Here is a 23,160-nt window from a genome sequence, read left to right on the forward strand (position 1 = left end):
CATCCTCGTACACACAACGGACGTCTAGGTACTGCACGCCGTGTGCTAGTCTGTTGGACTAGCACACGGCACCGTGTGCTAGTCTTCGGACTAGCGCATGGCAAACCGACGCACTCTCACACGACCGTCGTGTAGCAAAACTAAGACATGTCATGTGACGCGCTCTAAACCAATGAGCTGGCAGAATACTTGCAAGGGTTGTTACAATAGTTAATATCCTATTTGTTTAATATATTGATATTCCTTTTGGATCCTTCTTTCTTTTCCTTCAGCATTTTTTTTAAATCAACGCCAGTTTGAGGGGTTAACAATTCAGACAACCCAAGATGTAAAAAGCTCATGCTGCCCAAGCTCTAGAAACTTCTCAACCTAGTGTTTTTCAATCCTTAAATATTTTTCCCAACCAATAATTTGCCTTTTCCTAATTTTACAATGTTTACTGTTACTGTTGTACTGTTTTGTTGACTGTCTTTCAAAAACTTCCCAATCTTGTGATTTTTAATAACTATCTGATATATGTCTTACATCTGTCTCTTGCTATGCTGGTTGTTTCTTTGACAGAGTTGCTTCCTGCCAAGATGATGAAAGTCTCACAACTGGGAACATGTCTAGAAATCACTGCAGGCTATCCATGTGACGGTACAGGTTGTGCTATCTAGAAAGTCACTGCTACACTTCAACCACTGTATGTCATCCATGTGACTGCAACAATCTTCATTGGGCAAGTCTTGAAGTTTTATCCCATTTCTTCTAAACTTTAACTTTACTTTGTCTCATCAAGCAAAACTTATCTCGTGCAGTGAGGTCATATCTTTCTGGGGTTTGTTTTACCTTATCAAGTCCTTGTACACTTGCGGCTAAAAAATAAAAAATGTTACCTTTTAAATTATTCCCAAGCTGATTCTGTGTAACTCATGAAATAATATCGAAGGTTGTGCAATACTTAAATAAAATTGTCACTGAAATGGTGCTTGCCTTTGCCATTTGAGCTTTAACATTGGTATGGTAAAGCTCTAGGCCATCTTTTGGACTAAGATAAAATAACCATTCATTTTTTCCTCGACATATACATTTAATTTGCCTTAAGAGGGCATAATGTTCGGTTGATCGGGGTCTGCGATGTACACAGCTTTAAATTACACAAGGATGCAAAAAGCTGGCTTTACTGTCCCTTGATCTGGAGCTTTGTTTACATTTAAGTCATGGCCAGCAGATTTACTGATCACCCTGCAGGGGCTTGCTGTCAATTATTAAATGTGTTCCCTTTGATACCGTTTAAACTGTAAGTTAAAAAAAAATTCTCATTTACAAAAAACCTTGCATTCGTTATTTATAAGTAATCAACTGCACAACTGATTATTATAATTTTCAAATAACAAAGCCAAATACTTATTTTGTCCACTCGCCACCCTCCCTCCCTAGCATCATTTTGTAAACGTAAAGGCATTTTATGAATTTTGTATCAGTTGAAAGAAAGTTATAATGTTTGTGTTTTGCTGATATGAAACTCTTTGTTTCACTCTAATCACTGCAGGCTATTCATGTGACGACACAGGTTGTGCCGTCTAGAAACTCACTGCTACACTACAACCAATCCAGGCTATCCTTGTGCAATCACAGGTTGTGCTACGTAGAAACTCACTGCTACACTACAACAACGGTAGGTCATCCAAGTGACGGCACAGGCTGTGCTATCTAGGAACTCACAGCTACACTTCAACTGCTGCCGGCTATACATGTGATGGCAACTATTATCTTCATTGGGCAAGTCTTGAAGATTTATCCCATTTCTTCTTCAATTAAACTTTGATTTGTCTCATCAAACCAAACTTGTCCCGTACACTGAGGCTCTTTATTGTTTTTACCTGATGCAATCCTCCGACAGTAACAGCTAAAATCATAAAATTGTTCACTGATAAATTGTTCCCAAGCTGATTTTGTGTCATTGATAAATTGTTACCAATGTTTGTGCCATACTTTACAAAAAGTTGCAGATATAATGATAGTTAAACTCCCATTTGTTTCATATATTGATCTCTCTTGGGATACTTCTTTTTAAATTGAATTGTTTTTAAAATTGTTAATGTAATCAAGGGCCATTATGAGGGCAGTGCCCCCCCCCTTAACTCTAAAAAAACAAACAAAAAATGTTTTTATTAAGTGAGGCATGTAACATTGTTTGTTGAAATCGACGCCAGTTTGAGGGGTTAACAAATCAGACGACCCAAGATATAAAAAACTAATGCTGCCAAGTGCTTTGATATCAAGTCCTTTAATATACAAGTTTGTACTGTTTCGTTGACTGTCTTTCAAAAACTTCCCAATCTTGTGATTTTTAATAATGTGTCTGATAATTGTCATGTATTACTTAATAATGTCTATGTTCCCATGCTGGTTGTTTCTCTGACAGAGTTGGCTGCTGCCTGCACAGATGATGAAAGTCTCACAACTTGGAATATTTCTGGAAACTCACTGCAGGCTATCCATATGATCGTACACTGTACTGTCTAGAACTCACCGTTACACTTTAACCACTAAAGGTCATCCATGTGACTGCAACTATCTTCCTTGGGCAAGTCTTGAAGTTTTATCCCGTTTCTACTTAATTTGAACTTTAATTTGTCTCATCGAGTAAAACAAATTATTCCGCAGCTGATTCTGTGTCATTCAAGAAATATTATCAAAGTTTGTGCTATTCTTTCATAAAATTGCCACTGAAATGTGGCTTGCCTTTGCCTTTTTAGCTTTAAAGGCACTGTACACGTTTGATAATTGTCAAAGACCAGTGTTCAAAAACTACAATACTTTAGAGGGAGTCGTTTCCCACAATAGTTTGTACTATAAACAGCTCTGCAATGCTCGTTACCAAGTCGGTGTTCAAGTTAATATTTGTTTTGAGCAATTATCAAATGTGTACCTTCCCATTAACATTGGTATGGTAAAGCTCTATGCCATCGCTTGGAGTATAGTAAAATAAACATTCATTTTTTCATTGACATATTTATTTTATTTGCCTCAAGGGGGCATATTGTTGTGTTGACCAGGGGTTGCGATGTACACAGTTTTAAATGACACAAGGATGCAAAAAGCTGGCTTCTATACTGTCCCTTGATCTGGAGTTTTTTTTTACATTTAACAAGTCATGGCGAGCATATTTACCGATCAGCCTGCAGGGGCCGCCAGCATGCTCAGAAGGGGAGTCGTGCTGGCACCCTCTACCGGTTGATCTGCACCGCTGCTACAATATCCTCAATTATTAAATGTGTTCCCTTTGATACCGTTTAAGCTGTAGGTTAAAAAAAAGGTTTTCTCATTTACCTTGCGTACACCAATTATAAGCAATCAACTACACGACTGATTAATTAAATTTTGAAATGACAAAGCAAAATACTTATACATGTATTGCCCACTCGCCACCCTCCTTAGAATCAAGGCATTCATGACTCTCTTATTAGTAGAAAGGAAATTTATAATGTTATTTGCTGATATGAAAGTCTTAATTGCTTCACTCCAACCACTGCAGGCTATCCAGGTGACGACACAGGTTGTGCTGTCTAGAACTTACTGCTTCACTTCAACCACTGTAAGTCATCTATGTGACGGCAACTATTATCTTCAATTGGCAAGTCTTGAAGTTTGATCCCATGTCTACTTAATTTGAACTTTGATTTGTCCCAACAAAACTTGTCCCATACACTGCGGCCATTTCTATCTCCTCTGTTAATTTTACCTGATCCAGTCCTCAGGCATTCGCAAATAAAATACTTTTTTTCACTTTTAAATTGTTATCCTGGTGTCGTGTGTTTTCAGTATAACAGAAAAATTGTTCACAATCAAAAACTAAATATTTTTTTATAAAATCCTCTATCCAATTTTTTAACAATAACACTTTCACTTCATGGTGTCTTGACATTTTTAAAGTTTTGGTTTTTTGTTGCGAGAAACAGTACGCCATTAACAGTGCAAATGCATGCACGACATTGGAGCAACGTCATATGTTTTCACACCTTTCGTTGGTTGGTATTTTATTGAATATTCAGAAGCTAGTATGACGTGCAAAATAGATCCAAAATATTATGGCATTATGGCTACTTTATTAGAATCCAGAGATATCAATAGGCATGAAATTAAAACACCCCACCCCTCTTGATGCACTCACACTTCTTAACAACCTGTTTTCCCCCATTTCAGACCAGTAATTTTTGGTTTAAGGAGATACGAAACCAATCTATGATATTTTCTCTTTAATGTAGACTTAATATTTATTGTGCTTATCAGAATTTATTACAGTAGGCATGAGTAAATCAAAAAAAAAATTGTTGTCATTTACACTTAAAATATTTTAATATTTTCTCCACATTTGGGCACCATAGAATCCCAAATATTAACCACCTCACGTGATCCATCTAGTGACTAAAGCAGAATGAAACTCAATCTAGCAGACAGTAATTTTGTTTTGTACTTTCGAGGTTAGATGATGTTTCTTTGACTCATTTGAATGTTGGCATAATCATGCACTAGTGATTAGTACCAAAAATCAATCATTTTAAAAATGTTTGAGCACAACTAACGACAGGAAACTTTTTTCTCAGTATGATTAAGCCTGATGAAAATACAGACCGTGAGTAAACTGCATAGCTTCTGTCACCGGTGCAGCTTGCACATTTTCACGATAAACGGGAATCGAAGTTAGGGACCGAAAACATATGAGGGTCGATAACGTATGACGCTACGATACTTAGCCGATTGTGTGTCATTTCTGAAATATTTCCAAAAAGTTAGTGCAATTCTTTCAAGCAATTTTAAATTTTAACAAAGGACTAGCCATTTAGATTTTAACATTGATATGGTACAGTTCTAGGCCTACTTTCTGAATATGGTAAAATAACAATTCAGTCATTTATCAACACATTAATTTTATTTGCCTCAATAGGGCTAACATCAATTATTAAATGTGTTCCCTTTGATAGATTTTAAACTAAAAGTAAAAAAAGGTTTTCTCGTTAAAGGCAGTGGATACTATTGGTAATTACTCAAAATAATTATTAGCATTAAACCTCACTTGGTAACGAGTAATGGGGAGAGGTTGATAGTATAAAACATTGTGAGAAACGGCTCCCTCTTAAGTGACGTAGTTTTCGAGATAGAAGTAAATTTCCACAAATTTGATTTCGAGACCTCAAGTTTAGAACTTCAGGTCTCGAAATCAACCATCTAAACGCACACAACTTCGTGTGACTAGGGTGTTTTCTTCTTTTATTATTATCTCGCAACTTTGACGACCGATTGAGCTCAAATTTTCACAGGTTAGTTATTTTATGCATATGTTGAGATACACCAACTGTGAAGGCTAGTCTTTGACAATTACAAACTGTGTGTACGGCCATTACAAGCAACACTACACATAACTTGTAATTGTAATTGTATATTTGAAATGTCAGCATCTTTTTATAAGCATCAGAAAGGTCATTAATCTCTTCTTAGGTTCAAGCAGATGTAACTTTTTTTTGTACGTTACCCATTTCAAATGATTAGTTAATGTGGTATTGGGTTTACTAATTTGAACTTCTTTTGGCCGAGGACACTTCAGATGGAACTTCAGTCGCAGCTACATCTGAACCTGTGAGTATTACCAAATTTCTTTACTAACTTCGCCACATCATGGAACAACAACACTTCAGATTGAACTTCTGCTGCAGCTACATTTGGACATGTGAGTATGAACAAAGTTCCTTGAAATATCACGCCACACGCACAACATGGAACGGAGCATATGCGGCCCCAGGCCAACGGTCCTGAGTGCAAGCCTTTATCAGACCTGTCCTTTAACTATCCTATTTCTTGCCCCCCAAAAAAACTCTTGACAAAGTTTCCCCCCAAAACTGTCCCCTCAAAAGTATCTACCGAGTGTTCTCCTAACGTATCTACCAAGTTCTGTCAAACTGGTTTTTTTTTCAGCACTATCGATTTTTTTTGTTTATCAACCTTTTCAAGTTTTTGATCAGCTCATCCAAGTTCTTAACCACCCCTTACAAGTTGTTGTCTGAACTCTTCCAATTTGTTTTTCTTAAGTTCTTAATCCCATATTCCAAGTATTTTCAACTCAAGTTTTGTCAACTAAAGTTCTTAATAAATTCTTCCAAGTTGTTTTCTCAACCAAGTTCTTTATCACCTGTTGTCTGAACTGCTTAGGTTGTTTTCTCAACTCTTCCAAGTTTTTCAACTCTTAATAAACTCTTCAAATTGTTTTCTAAACCAAGTTCTTAGCTACTTCTGCCTAGTTGTTTTCTCAACTCTTGCAAGTTGGTTTCTCAACTCTTTCAAGATCTAATCAACTTGACAAGTTCTTTTTGTTTTACTGTCCAAAGCTCTTTATCAACTCTTGCAATTTATTTTCTCAACTCTTCTCAACTCTTTCAAGTTCTTAATCAAAGTTGTTTTCTCCACCAAGTTCTTTCTTAACTCTTTCAATTTTTTTTCAAATTGTTTTCTCAACCAAGTTCTAATTACTTCTTCCTAGTTGTTTTCTCAACTCTTTCAAGTTGATCTTAATCAACTCTTTCAAGATCTTAATCAACTCGACAAGTTTTTAACAAACTCTTGCAAGTTGATTTCTCAACTCTTTCCATTTTTTTCCAACTCTTTCAATTTTTTGTTCAACTCTTTCAAGTTGATTTCTCATTAGTTATCTTCTATTGTCTTTTCTGATATGCTAATTAGCTTCTATTGTCTTTTCTGATATGCTAATTAGCATTCTATTGTCTTTTCTTATATGCTAATTAGCATTCCATTGTCTTTTCTTATATGCTAATTAGCTTCTATTGTCTTTTTCGATATGCTAGTTATCTTCCATTGTCTTTTCTGATATGCTAATTAGCTTCCTTTGTCTTTTCTGATATGCTAATTAGCTTCTATTGTCTTTTTCGATATGCTAATTATCTTCTATTGTCTTTTTCGATATGCTAGTTATCTTCTATTGTCTTTTCTGATATGCTAATTAGCTTCCTTTGTCTTTTCTGATATGCTAATTAGCTTCTATTGTCTTTTTCGATATGCTAGTTATCTTCTATTGTCTTTTCTGATATGCTAATTAGCTTCTATTGTCTTTTCTGATATGCTAATTAGCATTCCATTGTCTTTTCTTATATGCTAATTAGCTGCTATTGTCTTTTCTGATATGCTAATTAGCTGCTATTGTCTTTTCTGATATGCTAATTAGCTGCTATTGTCTTTTCTTATATGCTAATTAGCTTCCTTTGTCTTTTCTGATATGCTAATTAGCTTCTTTGTCTTTTCTGATTTGGTAATTAGCTTCCTTTGTCTTTTTCGATATGCTAAATAGCTTCTATTGTCTTTTTCGATATGCTAATTAGCTTCTTTTGTCTTTTTCGATATGCTAATTAGCATTCTATTGTCTTTTCTTATATGCTAATTAGCTTCTTTTGTCTTTTTCGATATGCTAGTTATCTTCTATTGTCTTTTCTGATATGCTAATTAGCTTCCTTTGTCTTTTCCGATATGCTAATTAGCCTCCATTGTCTTTTACGATATGCTAATTAGCATTCTATTGTCTTTTCTGATATGCTAATTAGTTTCCTTTGTCTTTTTCGATATGCTAATTAGCATTCCATTGTCTTTTCTGATATGCTAATTAGCTGCTATTGTCTTTTACGATATGCTAATTAGCATTCTATTGTCTTTTCTGATATGCTAATTAGTTTCCTTTGTCTTTTTCGATATGCTAATTAGCTGCTATTGTCTTTTCTGATATGCTAATTAGCTGCTATTGTCTTTTACAATATGCTAATTAGCATTCTATTGTCTTTTCTGATATGCTTATTAGCTGCTATTGTCTTTTACGATATGCTAATTAGCATTCCATTGTCTTTTCTGATATGCTAATTAGCTGCTATTGTCTTTTACGATATGCTAATTAGCATTCTATTGTCTTTTCTGATATGCTAATTAGTTTCCTTTGTCTTTTTCGATATGCTAATTAGCTGCTATTGTCTTTTCTTATATGCTAATTAGCTTCTATTGTCTTTTCTGATATGCTAATTAGCTGCTATTGTCTTTTACGATATGCTAATTAGCATTCTATTGTCTTTTCTGATATGCTAATTAGTTTCCTTTGTCTTTTTCGGTATGCTAATAAGCTGCTATTGTCTTTTCTTATATGCTAATTAGCTTCTATTGTCTTTTCTGATATGCTAATCAGCTGCTATTGTCTTTCTGATATGCTAATTAGCTTCCTTTGTCTTTTCTGATATGCTAATTAGCTTCTATTGTCTAATTAGCATTCTATTGTCTTTTCTGATATGCTAATTAGTTTCCTTTGTCTTTTTCGGTATGCTAATAAGCTGCTATTGTCTTTTCTTATATGCTAATTAGCTTCTATTGTCTTTTCTGATATGCTAATCAGCTGCTATTGTCTTTCTGATATGCTAATTAGCTTCCTTTGTCTTTTCTGATATGCTAATTAGCTTCTATTGTCTTTTACGATATGCTAATTAGCATTCCATTGTCTTTTCCGATATGCTAATTAGCTTCCATTGTCTTTTTCGATATAATAATTAGCTGCTATTGTCTTTTTCGATATGCTAATTAGCATTCTATTGTCTTTTCTGATATGCTAATTAGTTTCCTTTGTCTTTTTCGATATGCTAATTAGCTTCCTTTGTCTTTTTCGATATGCTAATTAGCATTCTATTGTCTTTTCTGATATGCTAATTAGCTTCTATTGTCTTTTTCGATATGCTAATTAGCATTCTTTTGTCTTTTTCGATATGCTAATTAGCTGCTATTGTCTTTTCTGATATGCTAATTAGCATTCCATTGTCTTTTCTGATATGCTAATTAGCTATTGTCTTTTCTGATATGCTAATTAGCATTCTATTGTCTTTTCTGATATGCTAATTAGCTTCTATTGTCTTTTACGATATGCTAATTAGCATTCCATTGTCTTTTCTGATATGCTAATTAGCTTCTATTGTCTTTTTCGATATGCTAATTAGCATTCTATTGTCTTTTCTGATATGCTAATTAGCATTCTATTGTCTTTTCCGATATGCTAATTAGCATTCTATTGTCTTTTCTGATATGCTAATTAGCATTCTATTGTCTTTTCTGATATGCTAATTAGCATTCCATTGTCTTTTCTGATATGCTAATTAGCATTCCATTGTCTTTTCTGATATGCTAATTAGCATTCCATTGTCTTTTCTGATATGCTAATTAGCTTCTATTATATGCTAATTAGCATTCTATTGTCTTTTCTGATATGCTAATTAGCTTCTATTGTCTTTTCTGATATGCTAATTAGCTTCTATTGTCTTTTTCGATATGCTAATTAGCATTCTATTGTCTTTTCTGATATGCTAATTAGCTGCTATTGTCTTTTCTGATATGCTAATTAGTTTCCTTTGTCTTTTTCGATATGCTAATTAGCTGCTATTGTCTTTTCTGATATGCTAATTAGCTGCTATTGTCTTTTACAATATGCTAATTAGCATTCTATTGTCTTTTCTGATATGCTTATTAGCTGCTATTGTCTTTTACGATATGCTAATTAGCATTCTTTTGTCTTTTCTGATATGCTTATTAGCTGCTATTGTCTTTTACGATATGCTAATTAGCATTCCATTGTCTTTTCTGATATGCTTTTAGCTGCTATTGTCTTTTACGATATGCTAATTAGCATTCTATTGTCTTTTCTGATATGCTTATTAGCTGCTATTGTCTTTTACGATATGCTAATTAGCATTCCATTGTCTTTTCTGATATGCTTATTAGCTGCTATTGTCTTTTACGATATGCTAATTAGCATTCCATTGTCTTTTCTGATATGCTAATTAGTTTCCTTTGTCTTTTTCGATATGCTAATTAGCTGCTATTGTCTTTTCTTATATGCTAATTAGCTTCTATTTTTTTCTGATATGCTAATTAGCTGCTATTGTCTTTTACGATATGCTAATTAGCATTCTATTGTCTTTTATGATATGCTAATAAGCTGCTATTGTCTTTTCTTATATGCTAATTAGCTGCTATTGTCTTTTCTTATATGCTAATTAGCTTCTATTGTCTTTTCTGATATGCTAATTAGCTGCTATTGTCTTTCTGATATGCTAATTAGCTTCCTTTGTCTTTTCTGATATGCTAATTAGCTTCTATTGTCTTTTTCGATATGCTAATTAGCATTCCATTGTCTTTTCCGATATGCTAATTAGCTGCTATTGTCTTTTACAATATGCTAAATAGCATTCCATTGTCTTTTCTGATATGCTAATTAGCTGCTATTGTCTTTTACGATATGCTAATTAGAATTCTATTGTCTTTTCTGATATGCTAATTAGTTTCCTTTGTCTTTTTCGATATGCTAATTAGCTGCTATTGTCTTTTCTTATATGCTAATTAGCTTCCTTTGTCTTTTTCGATATGCTAATTAGCATTCTATTGTCTTTTTCGATATGCTAATTAGCATTCTATTGTCTTTTCTGATATGCTAATTAGCTTCTATTGTCTTTTACGATATGCTAATTAGCATTCCATTGTCTTTTCTGATATGCTAATTAGCTTCTATTGTCTTTTTCGATATGCTAATTAGCTTCTATTGTCTTTTCTGATATGCTAATTAGCTTCTATTGTCTTTTTCGATATGCTAATTAGCATTCTTTGTCTTTTCTGATATGCTAATTAGCTTCTATTGTCTTTTTCGATATGCTAATTAGCATTCTATTGTCTTTTCTGATATGCTAATTAGCATTCTATTGTCTTTTCCGATATGCTAATTAGCATTCTATTGTCTTTTCTGATATGCTAATTAGCTTCTATTGTCTTTTACGATATGCTAATTAGCATTCCATTGTCTTTTCTGATATGCTAATTAGCTGCTATTGTCTTACGATATGCTAATTAGCATTCTATTGTCTTTTCTGATATGCTAATTAGCTTCCTTTGTCTTTTCTGATATGCTAATTAGCATTCTATTGTCTTTTCTGATATGCTAATTAGCATTCTATTGTCTTTTCTGATATGCTAATTAGCTTCTATTGTCTTTTACGATATGCTAATTAGCATTCCATTGTCTTTTCTGATATGCTAATTAGCTTCTATTGTCTTTTTCGATATGCTAATTAGCATTCTATTGTCTTTTCTGATATGCTAATTAGCATTCTATTGTCTTTTCCGATATGCTAATTAGCATTCTATTGTCTTTTCTGATATGCTAATTAGCATTCTATTGTCTTTTCTGATATGCTAATTAGCATTCCATTGTCTTTTCTGATATGCTAGTTAGCATTCCATTGTCTTTTCTGATATGCTAATTAGCATTCCATTGTCTTTTCTGATATGCTAATTAGCTTCTATTATATGCTAATTAGCATTCTATTGTCTTTTCTGATATGCTAATTAGCTTCTATTGTCTTTTTCGATATGCTAATTAGCATTCTATTGTCTTTTCTGATATGCTAATTAGCATTCTATTGTCTTTTCTGATATGCTACTTAGCATTCTATTGTCTTTTCTGATATGCTAATTAGCTTCTATTGTCTTTTCTGATATGCTAATTAGCATTCCATTGTCTTTTCTGATATGCTAATTAGCTTCTATTGTCTTTTTCGATATGCTAATTAGCTTCCTTTGTCTTTTACGATATGCTAATTAGCATTCCATTGTCTTTTCTGATATGCTAATTAGCTGCTATTGTCTTACGATATGCTAATTAGCATTCTATTGTCTTTTCTGATAAGCTAATTAGCTTCCTTTGTCTTTTCTGATATGCTAATTAGCATTCTATTGTCTTTTCTGATATGCTAATTAGCATTCTATTGTCTTTTCTGATATGCTAATTAGCTTCCTTTGTCTTTTCTGATATGCTAATTAGCATTCCATTGTCTTTTCTGATATGCTAATTAGCTTCTATTGTCTTTTTCGATATGCTAATTAGCTTCCTTTGTCTTTTTCGATATGCTAATTAGCTTCTATTATATGCTAATTAGCATTCTATTGTCTTTTCTGATATGCTAATTAGCTTCTATTGTCTTTTCTGATATGCTAATTAGCTTCTATTGTCTTTTTCGATATGCTAATTAGCATTCTATTGTCTTTTCTGATATGCTAATTAGCATTCTATTGTCTTTTCTGATATGCTACTTAGCATTCTATTGTCTTTTCTGATATGCTAATTAGCTTCTATTGTCTTTTCTGATATGCTAATTAGCATTCCATTGTCTTTTCTGATATGCTAATTAGCTTCTATTGTCTTTTTCGATATGCTAATTAGCTTCCTTTGTCTTTTACGATATGCTAATTAGCATTCCATTGTCTTTTCTGATATGCTAATTAGCTGCTATTGTCTTACGATATGCTAATTAGCATTCTATTGTCTTTTCTGATAAGCTAATTAGCTTCCTTTGTCTTTTCTGATATGCTAATTAGCATTCTATTGTCTTTTCTGATATGCTAATTAGCATTCTATTGTCTTTTCTGATATGCTAATTAGCTTCCTTTGTCTTTTCTGATATGCTAATTAGCATTCCATTGTCTTTTCTGATATGCTAATTAGCTTCTATTGTCTTTTTCGATATGCTAATTAGCTTCCTTTGTCTTTTTCGATATGCTAATTAGCATTCTATTGTCTTTTCTGATATGCTAATTAGCTGCTATTGTCTTACGATATGCTAATTAGCATTCTATTGTCTTTTTCGATATGCTAATTAGCATTCTTTGTCTTTTCTGATATGCTAATTAGCTTCTATTGTCTTTTTCGATATGCTAATTAGCATTCTATTGTCTTTTCTGATGTGCTAATTAGCATTATATTGTCTTTTCTGATATGCTAATTAGCATTCTATTGTCTTTTCTAATATGCTTATTAGCTTCCTTTGTCTTTTTCGATATGCTAATTAGCATTCCATTGTCTTTTCTGATATGCTAATTAGCTGCTATTGTCTTTTCTGATATGCTAATTAGCATTCCATTGTCTTTTCTGATATGCTAATTAGCTTCTATTGTCTTTTTCGATATGCTAATTAGCTTCCTTTGTCTTTTTCGATATGCTAATTAGCATTCCATTGTCTTTTCTGATATGCTAATTAGCATTCTATTGTCTTTTCTGATATGCTAATTAGCATTCCATTGTCTTTTCTGATATGCTAATTAGCTTCTATTATATGCTAATTAGCATTCTATTGTCTTTTCTGATATGCTAATTAGCTTCTATTGTCTTTTCTGATATGCTAATTAGCTTCTATTGTCTTTTTCGATATGCTAATTAGCTTCCTTTGTCTTTTTCGATATGCTAATTAGCTTCCTTTGTCTTTTTCGATATGCTAATTAGCATTCTATTGTCTTTTCTGATATGCTAATTAGCATTATATTGTCTTTTCTGATATGCTAATTAGCTTCTATTGTCTTTTACGATATGCTAATTAGCATTCCATTGTCTTTTCTGATATGCTAATTAGCTGCTATTGTCTTACGATATGCTAATTAGCATTCTATTGTCTTTTCTGATATGCTAATTAGCTTCCTTTGTCTTTTCTGATATGCTAATTAGCATTCTATTGTCTTTTCTGATATGCTAATTAGCTGCTATTGTCTTACGATATGCTAATTAGCATTCTATTGTCTTTTCTGATATGCTAATTAGCTTCCTTTGTCTTTTCTGATATGCTAATTAGCATTCCATTGTCTTTTCTGATATGCTAATTAGCATTCTATTGTCTTTTCTGATATGATAATTAGCTTCCTTTGTCTTTTACGATATGCTAATTAGCATTCCATTGTCTTTTCTGATATGCTAATTAGCTTCTATTGTCTTTTTCGATATGCTAATTAGCTTCCTTTGTCTTTTTCGATATGCTAATTAGCATTCTATTGTCTTTTCTGATATGCTAATTAGCATTCTATTGTCTTTTCTGATATGCTAATTAGCTTCTATTGTCTTTTACGATATGCTAATTAGCATTCCATTGTCTTTTCTGATATGCTAATTAGCTGCTATTGTCTTACGATATGCTAATTAGCATTCTATTGTCTTTTCTGATATGCTAATTAGCATTCTATTGTCTTTTCTGATATGCTAATTAGCTTCCTTTGTCTTTTTCGATATGCTAATTAGCATTCCATTGTCTTTTCTGATATGCTAATTAGCTGCTATTGTCTTACGATATGCTAATTAGCATTCTATTGTCTTTTCTAATATGCTAATTAGCTTCCTTTGTCTTTTTCGATATGCTAATTAGCATTCTATTGTCTTTTCTGATATGCTAATTAGCTTCTATTGTCTTTTCTGATATGCTAATTAGCTTCTATTGTCTTTTTCGATATGCTAATTAGCATTCTTTGTCTTTTCTGATATGCTAATTAGCATTCTATTGTCTTTTCTGATATGCTAATTAGCTTCTATTGTCTTTTACGATATGCTAATTAGCATTCCATTGTCTTTTCTGATATGCTAATTAGCTTCTATTGTCTTTTACGATATGCTAATTAGCTTCCTTTGTCTTTTTCGATATGCTAATTAGCATTCCTTTGTCTTTTGCGATATCAGAAAGACAATAGAATGCTAATTAGCATATCAGAAAAGACAATAGGATGCTAATTTGCATATCGAAAAAGACAATAGAATGCTAATTAGCATATCAGAAAAGACAATAGAATGCTAATTAGCATATCGAAAAAGACAAAGGAAGCTAATTAGCATATCGAAAAAGACAATAGAAGCTAATTAGCATATCAGAAAAGACAATAGAAGCTAATTAGCATATCAGAAAAGACAATAGAAGCTAATTAGCATATCAATAGAATGCTAATTAGCATATCAGAAAAGACAAAGGAAGCTAATTAGCATATCAGAAAGACAATAGCAGCTAATTAGCATATCAGAAAAGACAATAGAAGCTAATTAGCATATCGAAAAAGACAAAGGCAGCTAATTAGCATATCAGAAAAGACAATAGGATGCTAATTTGCATATCGAAAAAGACAAAGGAAGCTAATTAGTATATCGAAAAAGACAATAAAAGCTAATTAGCATATAAGAAAAGACAAAAGAATGCTAATTAGCATATCAGAAAGACAATAGCAGCTAATTAGCATATCGAAAAAGACAAAGGGAGCTAATTAGCATATCAGAAAAGACAAAGGAAGCTAATTAGCATATCAGAAAGACAATAGCAGCTAATTAGCATATCAGAAAAGACAATAGAAGCTAATTAGCATATCGAAAAAGACAATAGAAGCTAATTAGCATATCAGAAAAGACAATAGGATGCTAATTTGCATATCGAAAAAGACAAAGGAAGCTAATTAGTATATCGAAAAAGACAATAAAAGCTAATTAGCATATAAGAAAAGACAAAAGAATGCTAATTAGCATATCAGAAAGACAATAGCAGCTAATTAGCATATCGAAAAAGACAAAGGAAGCTAATTAGCATATCAGAAAAGACAAAGGAAGCTAATTAGCATATCAGAAAGACAATAGCAGCTAATTAGCATATCAGAAAAGACAATAGAAGCTAATTAGCATATCGAAAAAGACAAAGGCAGCTAATTAGCATATCAGAAAAGACAATAGGATGCTAATTTGCATATCGAAAAAGACAAAGGAAGCTAATTAGTATATCGAAAAAGACAATAAAAGCTAATTAGCATATAAGAAAAGACAAAAGAATGCTAATTAGCATATCGAAAAAGACAAAGGAAGCTAATTAGCATATCAGAAAAGACAAAGGAAGCTAATTAGCATATCAGAAAGACAATAGCAGCTAATTAGTATATCAGAAAAGACAATAGAAGCTAATTAGCATATCGAAAAAGACAATAGAAGCTAATTAGCATATCAGAAAAGACAATAGAAGCTAATTAGCATATCAGAAAAGACAATAGAAGCTAATTAGCATATCAATAGAATGCTAATTAGCATATCAGAAAAGACAAAGGAAGCTAATTAGCATATCAGAAAGACAATAGCAGCTAATTAGCATATCAGAAAAGACAATAGAAGCTAATTAGCATATCGAAAAAGACAAAGGCAGCTAATTAGCATATCAGAAAAGACAATAGGATGCTAATTTGCATATCGAAAAAGACAAAGGAAGCTAATTAGTATATCGAAAAAGACAATAAAAGCTAATTAGCATATAAGAAAAGACAAAAGAATGCTAATTAGCATATCAGAAAGACAATAGCAGCTAATTAGCATATCGAAAAAGACAAAGGAAGCTAATTAGCATATCAGGGAAGCTAATTAGCATATCAGAAAAGACAATAGGATGCTAATTTGCATATCGAAAAAGACAAAGGAAGCTAATTAGCATATCGAAAAAGACAATAAAAGCTAATTAGCATATCGAAAAAGACAATAGAAGCTAATTAGCATATCGAAAAAGACAAAGGAAGCTAATTAGCATATCAGAAAAGACAATAGGATGCTAATTTGCATATCGAAAAAGACAAAGGAAGCTAATTAGCATATCGAAAAAGACAATAGAAGCTAATTAGCATATCGAAAAAGACAATAGAAGCTAATTAGCATATAGGAAAAGACAATAGAAGCTAATTAGCATATCGAAAAAGACAAAGGAAGCTAATTAGCATATCAGAAAAAGACAAAGGAAGCTAATTACCATATCAGAAAGACAATAGCAGCTAATTAGCATATCGAAAAAGACAATAGAAGCTAATTAGCATATCGAAAAAGACAAAGGAAGCTAATTAGCATATCAGAAAAGACAATAGGATGCTAATTTGCATATCGAAAAAGACAAAGGAAGCTAATTAGCATATCGAAAAAGACAATAGAAGCTAATTAGCATATCGAAAAAGACAAAGGAAGCTAAATAGCATATCAGAAAAAGACAAAGGAAGCTAATTACCATATCAGAAAGACAATAGCAGCTAATTAGCATATAGGAAAAGACAATAGAAGCTAATTAGCATATCGAAAAAGACAATAGAAGCTAATTAGCATATCAGAAAAGACAATAGGATGCTAATTTGCATATCGAAAAAGACAATAGAATGCTAATTAGCATATCGAAAAAACTATAGAAGCTAATTAGCATATCGAAAAAGACAAAGGAAGCTAATTAGCATATCAGAAAAGACAAAGGAAGCAAATCAGCATATCAGAAAGACAATAGCAGCTAATTAGCATATCAGAAAAGACAAAGGAAGCTAATTAGCATATCAGAAAAGACAAAGGAAGCTAATTAGCATATCAGAAAAGACAATTGAATGCTAATTAGCATATCGAAAAAGACAATAGAAGCTAATAAGCATATCGAAAAAGACAATAGAAGCTAATTAGCATATCGAAAAAGACAATAGAAGCTAATTAGCATATAAGAAAAGACAATAGGATGCTAATTTGCATATCGAAAAAGACAAAGGAAGCTAATTAGCATATCGAAAAAGACAATAGAATGCTAATTAGCATATCGAAAAAGACAATAGAAGCTAATTAGCATATCGAAAAAGACAATAGCAGCTAATTAGCATATCGAAAAGACAAAGGAAGCTAATTAGCATATAAGAAAAGACAATAGAAGCTAATAAGCATATCGAAAAAGACAAAGGAAGCTAATTAGCATATCAGAAAAGACAAAGGAAGCTAATTAGCATATAAGAAAAGACAATAGAAGCTAATTAGCATATCGAAAAGACAATAGCAGCTAATTAGCATATCGAAAAGACAAAGGAAGCTAATTAGCATATCAGAAAAGACAATAGGATGCTAATTTGCATATCGAAAAAGACAATAGAATGCTAATTAGCATATCGAAAAGACAAAGGAAGCTAATTAGCATATCAGAAAAGACAATAGGATGCTAATTTGCATATCGAAAAATTAGCATATCGAAAAAACTATAGAAGCTAATTAGCATATCGAAAAAGACAAAGGAAGCTAATTAGCATATCGAAAAAGACAATAGAATGCTAATTAGCATATCGAAAAAGACAATAGAAGCTAATTAGCATATCGAAAAAGACAATAGAATGCTAATTAGCATATCGAAAAAACTATAGAAGCTAATTAGGATATCGAAAAAGACAAAGGAAGCTAATTAGCATATCAAAAAAGACAAAGGAAGCAAATCAGCAAATCAGCATATCAAAAAGACAATAGAAGCTAATTAGCATATCAGAAAAGACAAAGGAAGCTAATTAGCATATCAGAAAAGACAATAGAAGTTAATTAGCACATCGAAAAAGACAAAGGAAGCTAATTAGCATATCGAAAGACAATAGAAGCTAATTAGCATATCAGAAAGACAATAGCAGCTAATTAGCATATCAGAAAAGACAAAGGAAGCTAATTAGCATATCAGAAAAGACAATAGCAGCTAATTAGCATATCGAAAAAGACAATAGAAGCTAATTAGCATATCGAAAAGACAATAGCAGCTAATTAGCATATCAGAAAGACAATAGCAGCTAATTAGCATATCAGAAAAGATAAAGGCAGACAATAGCAGCTAATTAGCATATCAGAAAAGCAGAGGAAGCTAATTAGCATATCAGAAAAGACAATAGCAGCTAATTAGCATATCGAAAAAGACAATAGAAGCTTATTAGCATATAAGAAAAGACAATAGAATGCTAATTAGCATATCAGAAAAGACAGGAAGCTAATTAGCATATCAGAAAAGACAAAGGAAGCTAATTAGCATATCAGAAAAGACAATAGGATGCTAATTAGCATATCGAAAAAGACAATAGAATCTAATTAGCATGTCAGAAGACAATAGAATGCTAATTAGCATATCAAAAGACAAAGGAAGCTAATTAGCATACCGGAAAAGACAATAGAAGCTAATTAGCATACCGGAAAAGACAATAGAAGTTAATTAGCACATCGAAAAAGACAATAGAAGCTAATAAGCATACCGGAAAAGACAATAGAAGCTAATTAGCATAGCGAAAAGACAATAGAAGCTTATTAGCATATGGGAAAAGACAAAGGAAACTAATTGGCATATCAGAAAAGACAATAGAAACTCAAAGCATATTGGAAAAGACAATAGAAGCTAATTAGCATATCAGAGCAGACAAGAAGCTAATTAGCTATTTTGGAACAGACAAAGGAAGCATATTAGCATGGATGAATTGAGATAACCTGAAAGAGTTGAACAAAATTTGCATGAGTTGAGAAAGAATTTGAAAGAGTTGAGAATGATCTTTGAAGAGTTGAGAAAAAAACTTGGGAGAGTTGAAAAACTTGGAAGAGTTAAGTACACAGGAAGAACTTGGAAGAGTTGAGAAATCAGGAAGGGTTATTTAAGAACTTGGAAGAGTTACGAAAAAACTTTGGAGAGTCTAGAAAAAAACTTGGGAGAGTTGACAAGAAAACAACATGATTAAGAAGAGTTGAAAAACTTGGAAGAGTTGAGAAATCAACTAGGAAGTGGACACTATTGGTAATTACTCAAAATAATTTTTAGCATAACAACTTACTTGGTTACAAGTAATGGAGAGCTGTTGAAAGTATAAAACATTGTGAGAAACAGCTCATTCTGAAGTAATATAATTTTTGAGAAAGTAATTTTTGGAATAGACGAATAAGACTTGAAGAGTTGAAAAACTTGGAAGAGTAAAAAAAAAAACTTGAAAGAGTTGAGAAAACAACTTGGAGGTGTTAAGAAAACAACTCGAAAGAGTTGAGAAAACAACTTGAAGGAGTTGAGAAAACAACTTGAAAGAGTTCAAACATTTAGAATTTGACAGAGGTCATTAAGAACTTGGTTGAGAAAACAAAGAACTTGGAAGGGTTGATACAAAAATTAGAGAGTGGAGAAAAGAAAACTTGGACCGGTTTGACAAAAATTGAGTTGAAGCAAACTCGGAATACACTTTTGGGAGGAAATTTTGCCAGGAGTTTTTGGGGGCGAGAAGTAGGATAGTTAAAGGATAGCTCTGATAAAGGTTTGCACTCAGGACCGTTGGCCTGGGGCCGCATATGCTCCGTTCCATGTTGTGCGTGTGGCGTGATTTTTCAAGAAATTTTTTTCATACTCACATGTCAAAATGTAGCTGCAGCAGAAGTTCAATCTGAAGTGTCATTGTTCCATGATGTGGCGAAGTTAGTAAAAAAAATGTTAATACTCACAGGTTCAGATGTAGCTGCGAACGAAGTTCCATCTAAGTGTCCTCAGCCAAAAGAAGTTCCATCTGAAGTGTCCTCGGCCAAATAGGTTCAAATTAGTAAACCCAGCACCAGCTAAACTAATCATTTGGAATGGGCAGTCCCAGGGAGGTTAACAAAATAATACTAATTTTGTTTTGTTTGGTGAATTCAGCATGTTCAATAATATAAGCTATTTCTAAAGATGACTGGTACCAGAACCAGAACCAATTTGTACGAAAAAAACGACAACAATCGAATAAAAATGTAGCTGCAAAAGATGACTGCTACCTGACCAAACTGTTTTGAATGATCCAAAATCAGTCTGGGAACAATTTCAAAGTGAAAAATATAATGATTTGCGTTGCAAGTTTTCTGAGGATTGGATCAGGCCAAAACAATGGGGAGAAATGTGACCTCTGACTAAACAAGTTTTGTTTGATGAGACAAATCAAAGTTTAATTTAAGTTGACATGGGATAAAACTTCAAGACTTGCCCAATAAAGATAATAGTTGCTGTCACATAGATGACCTACAGTGGTTGGAGTGAAGCAGTGGGTATACAAATGGATGACCTGTCGTGGTTGGAGTGTAGCAGACAACTGTGCTGTCGTATGGATAACCTGCAGTGGTAAGAATGTTGCATTCAGTTTAATTTTTGGGTTGCATGTTTTAAGTACAATATCATTATGGCATCAAATGGAACGAAATAAAAAGCTGGCATGTCCTAAACAGGCAAAGAAATATTTTGGATTACATCCAGGGTTGTCTGATTAGTGTCTATATCAGACCAAAACAAGTTACATTCGTTATGTACAATTTTAGAGTTCAGGGAGGGGGAAGAAAAGTTCAAAGTTCAAGTTGCTGTCACAGTTGCGCCTTGAACACCCAGCGGGGTGGATATGTGTGCATTACAAGTCTTATTATTATTTTTATTATTATATGGCTGACCTGCAGTGTTTGTAGTGAAGCAACTGAGTTTGCAACCTTGACAGTCACATGGATAGCATGCAGTGAGTTTCGAGACATGTTCCAAGTTGTTAGGCTTTCATTATCTGGGCAGGGAACAAACAGCATGACAACAGATAAAGAGTAAAGAAATACTTAAACTTATCGGATACCCTATTAAAAATCACAAGATTGGGAAAGTTTTTGAAAGACAGTCAACAAAAACACTGGGTTCAGAAGTTCAAATGGACTGAGCAGCATTATCCATTTACATCTAGGGTTGTCTGATTATTAAGTTTTTTAACCACTCAATTGGCGTCGATTTCAAACAACAATTGTGAAATCTTTGATTTGTTTTAAGAGTTTGGGGGGGCATGGATGGCCCCCATGGTTGGCCCTTGATTAAATTGACATTTTAAAAAAAAAAATTCAATTTAAACAGAAGGATCCCAAGAGAGAATAATTTATGAATTTGAAACAAATTGCAGTTGAACTAACATTCGATTTGCAATTTGTTTACAAGCATGGCAAATTTCGATTTCATGACAAAGTGGAACATCTTTATGATTTCGGTTGCAAGTGTCCGAGGATCGGATCATGTAAAATCAATGGAGAGGAAATGGCCTCAGTGTATGGGACAAGTTTTGTTTGATGAGACTTAAGGAAATTAAGTGGGATAAAACTTCAAGACTTGCCCATTAACGATAGTAGTTGCAGTCACATGGATAGCCTGCAGCTGTTGAAGTGTAGCAGTGAGTTCCTAGATAGCACAGCCTGTGCCTTTTCTTGGATGACCTGCCATGCTTGTAGTGTAACACGGTAAATTTCTAGATAGCACAGCCTGTGCCGTCACTTTGATGACCTGCGATGGTTGTAGTGTAAAAGTGAATTTCTAGATAGCACAGCCTCTGCCTTTTCTTGGATGACCTGCCATGGTTGTAGTATAAAAGTGAACTTCTAGATAGCACAGCCTGTGCCGTCACTTGGATGACCTGCCATGGTTGTAGTGTAACAGTGAACTTCTAGATAGCACAGCCTGTGATGTCACATGGATAGCCTGCAGTGGTTGGAGTGAAGCAGTGAGTTTACAAATCAGCAATTTTCTTTTATAAATCTGCTTTTAACTGATAAAAGATTCAGCAAAATAAAAACAATCGTTATAGTATTTGGATTGCATGTTTTAAAGCCATTGGACACTTTCGGTAAACAGTTATGTCCAAGGCCCACACTTCATGTATCACAACTTCTACTTAAAATAACAAACCTGTGAAAATCCAGGGTCAACCGGTTCCTGCAAGTTTCGCCGTGTTATGACATGTGTTTAAAATAAATCTGTACTTATCGATACCGAGAGTTGATATTGGTTTAATGTTTTCTCAAAAAGTAAAGTATTTCATTGGAATAATATTTCAAGAGAAGACTTTCACCATTACCTGCTGTAAACCCTGTAAGTTATTTGTAAACCTGTGAACTTTTCTTTCTTTTTTCTTTACCGAAAGTGTCAAATAGCTTTAAGTACAATATCATTATAACATCAGGTGGAATGCAGTTTAAGAGGACTTGGGAACTTTTTCAATTTGACCAAAGATTTATATTTAACTTATAGAGTTCAAAGATAACAATAGTGAAAAGCTTCCCATCATGACTGGTACCAGAACCAATTTGTACGAAAAAAACGACAACAATCGAATAAAAATGTAGCTGCAAAAGATGACTGCTACCTGACCAAACTGTTTTGAATGATCCAAAATCAGTCTGGGAACAATTTCAAAGTGAAAAATATAATGATTTGCGTTGCAAGTTTTCTGAGGATTGGATCAGGCCAAAACAATGGGGAGAAATGTGACCTCTGACTGAACAAGTTTTGTTTGATGAGACAAATCAAAGTTTAATTTAAGTTGACATGGGATAAAACTTCAAGACTTGCCCAATAAAGATAATAGTTGCTGTCACATAGATGACCTACAGTGGTTGGAGTGAAGCAGTGGGTATACAAATGGATGACCTGTCGTGGTTGGAGTGTAGCAGACAACTGTGCTGTCGTATGGATAACCTGCAGTGGTAAGAATGTTGCATTCAGT

General features: G+C 33.1%; 1 protein-coding gene across 10 annotated transcripts in view; it reads right to left on the minus strand.

Annotated features, from left to right (window-relative positions):
• The window catches only part of LOC139935944 (plexin-B2-like), a 99,135-nt gene that overhangs the window by 15,265 nt on the left and 60,710 nt on the right, over nt 1–23,160 (minus strand). For 5 of the 10 annotated variants that reach the window (XR_011785861.1, XR_011785859.1, XR_011785864.1 and 2 more), the window contains one exon: nt 20,090–23,132. The exons of 1 other annotated variant lie outside the window; for it this stretch is intronic. The gene's annotated coding sequence lies outside the window, so the exon portion shown is untranslated. Of the gene's footprint in view, nt 1–20,089; nt 23,133–23,160 lie in introns of those variants that run through there. 4 more of the 10 variants (XR_011785866.1, XR_011785863.1, XR_011785862.1 and 1 more) reach the window with 4 other exon arrangements.

This window comes from Asterias amurensis, chromosome 4 (genome assembly GCF_032118995.1).
Source record: "Asterias amurensis chromosome 4, ASM3211899v1".
In the NCBI taxonomy this organism is placed as follows: domain Eukaryota; kingdom Metazoa; phylum Echinodermata; class Asteroidea; order Forcipulatida; family Asteriidae; genus Asterias; species Asterias amurensis.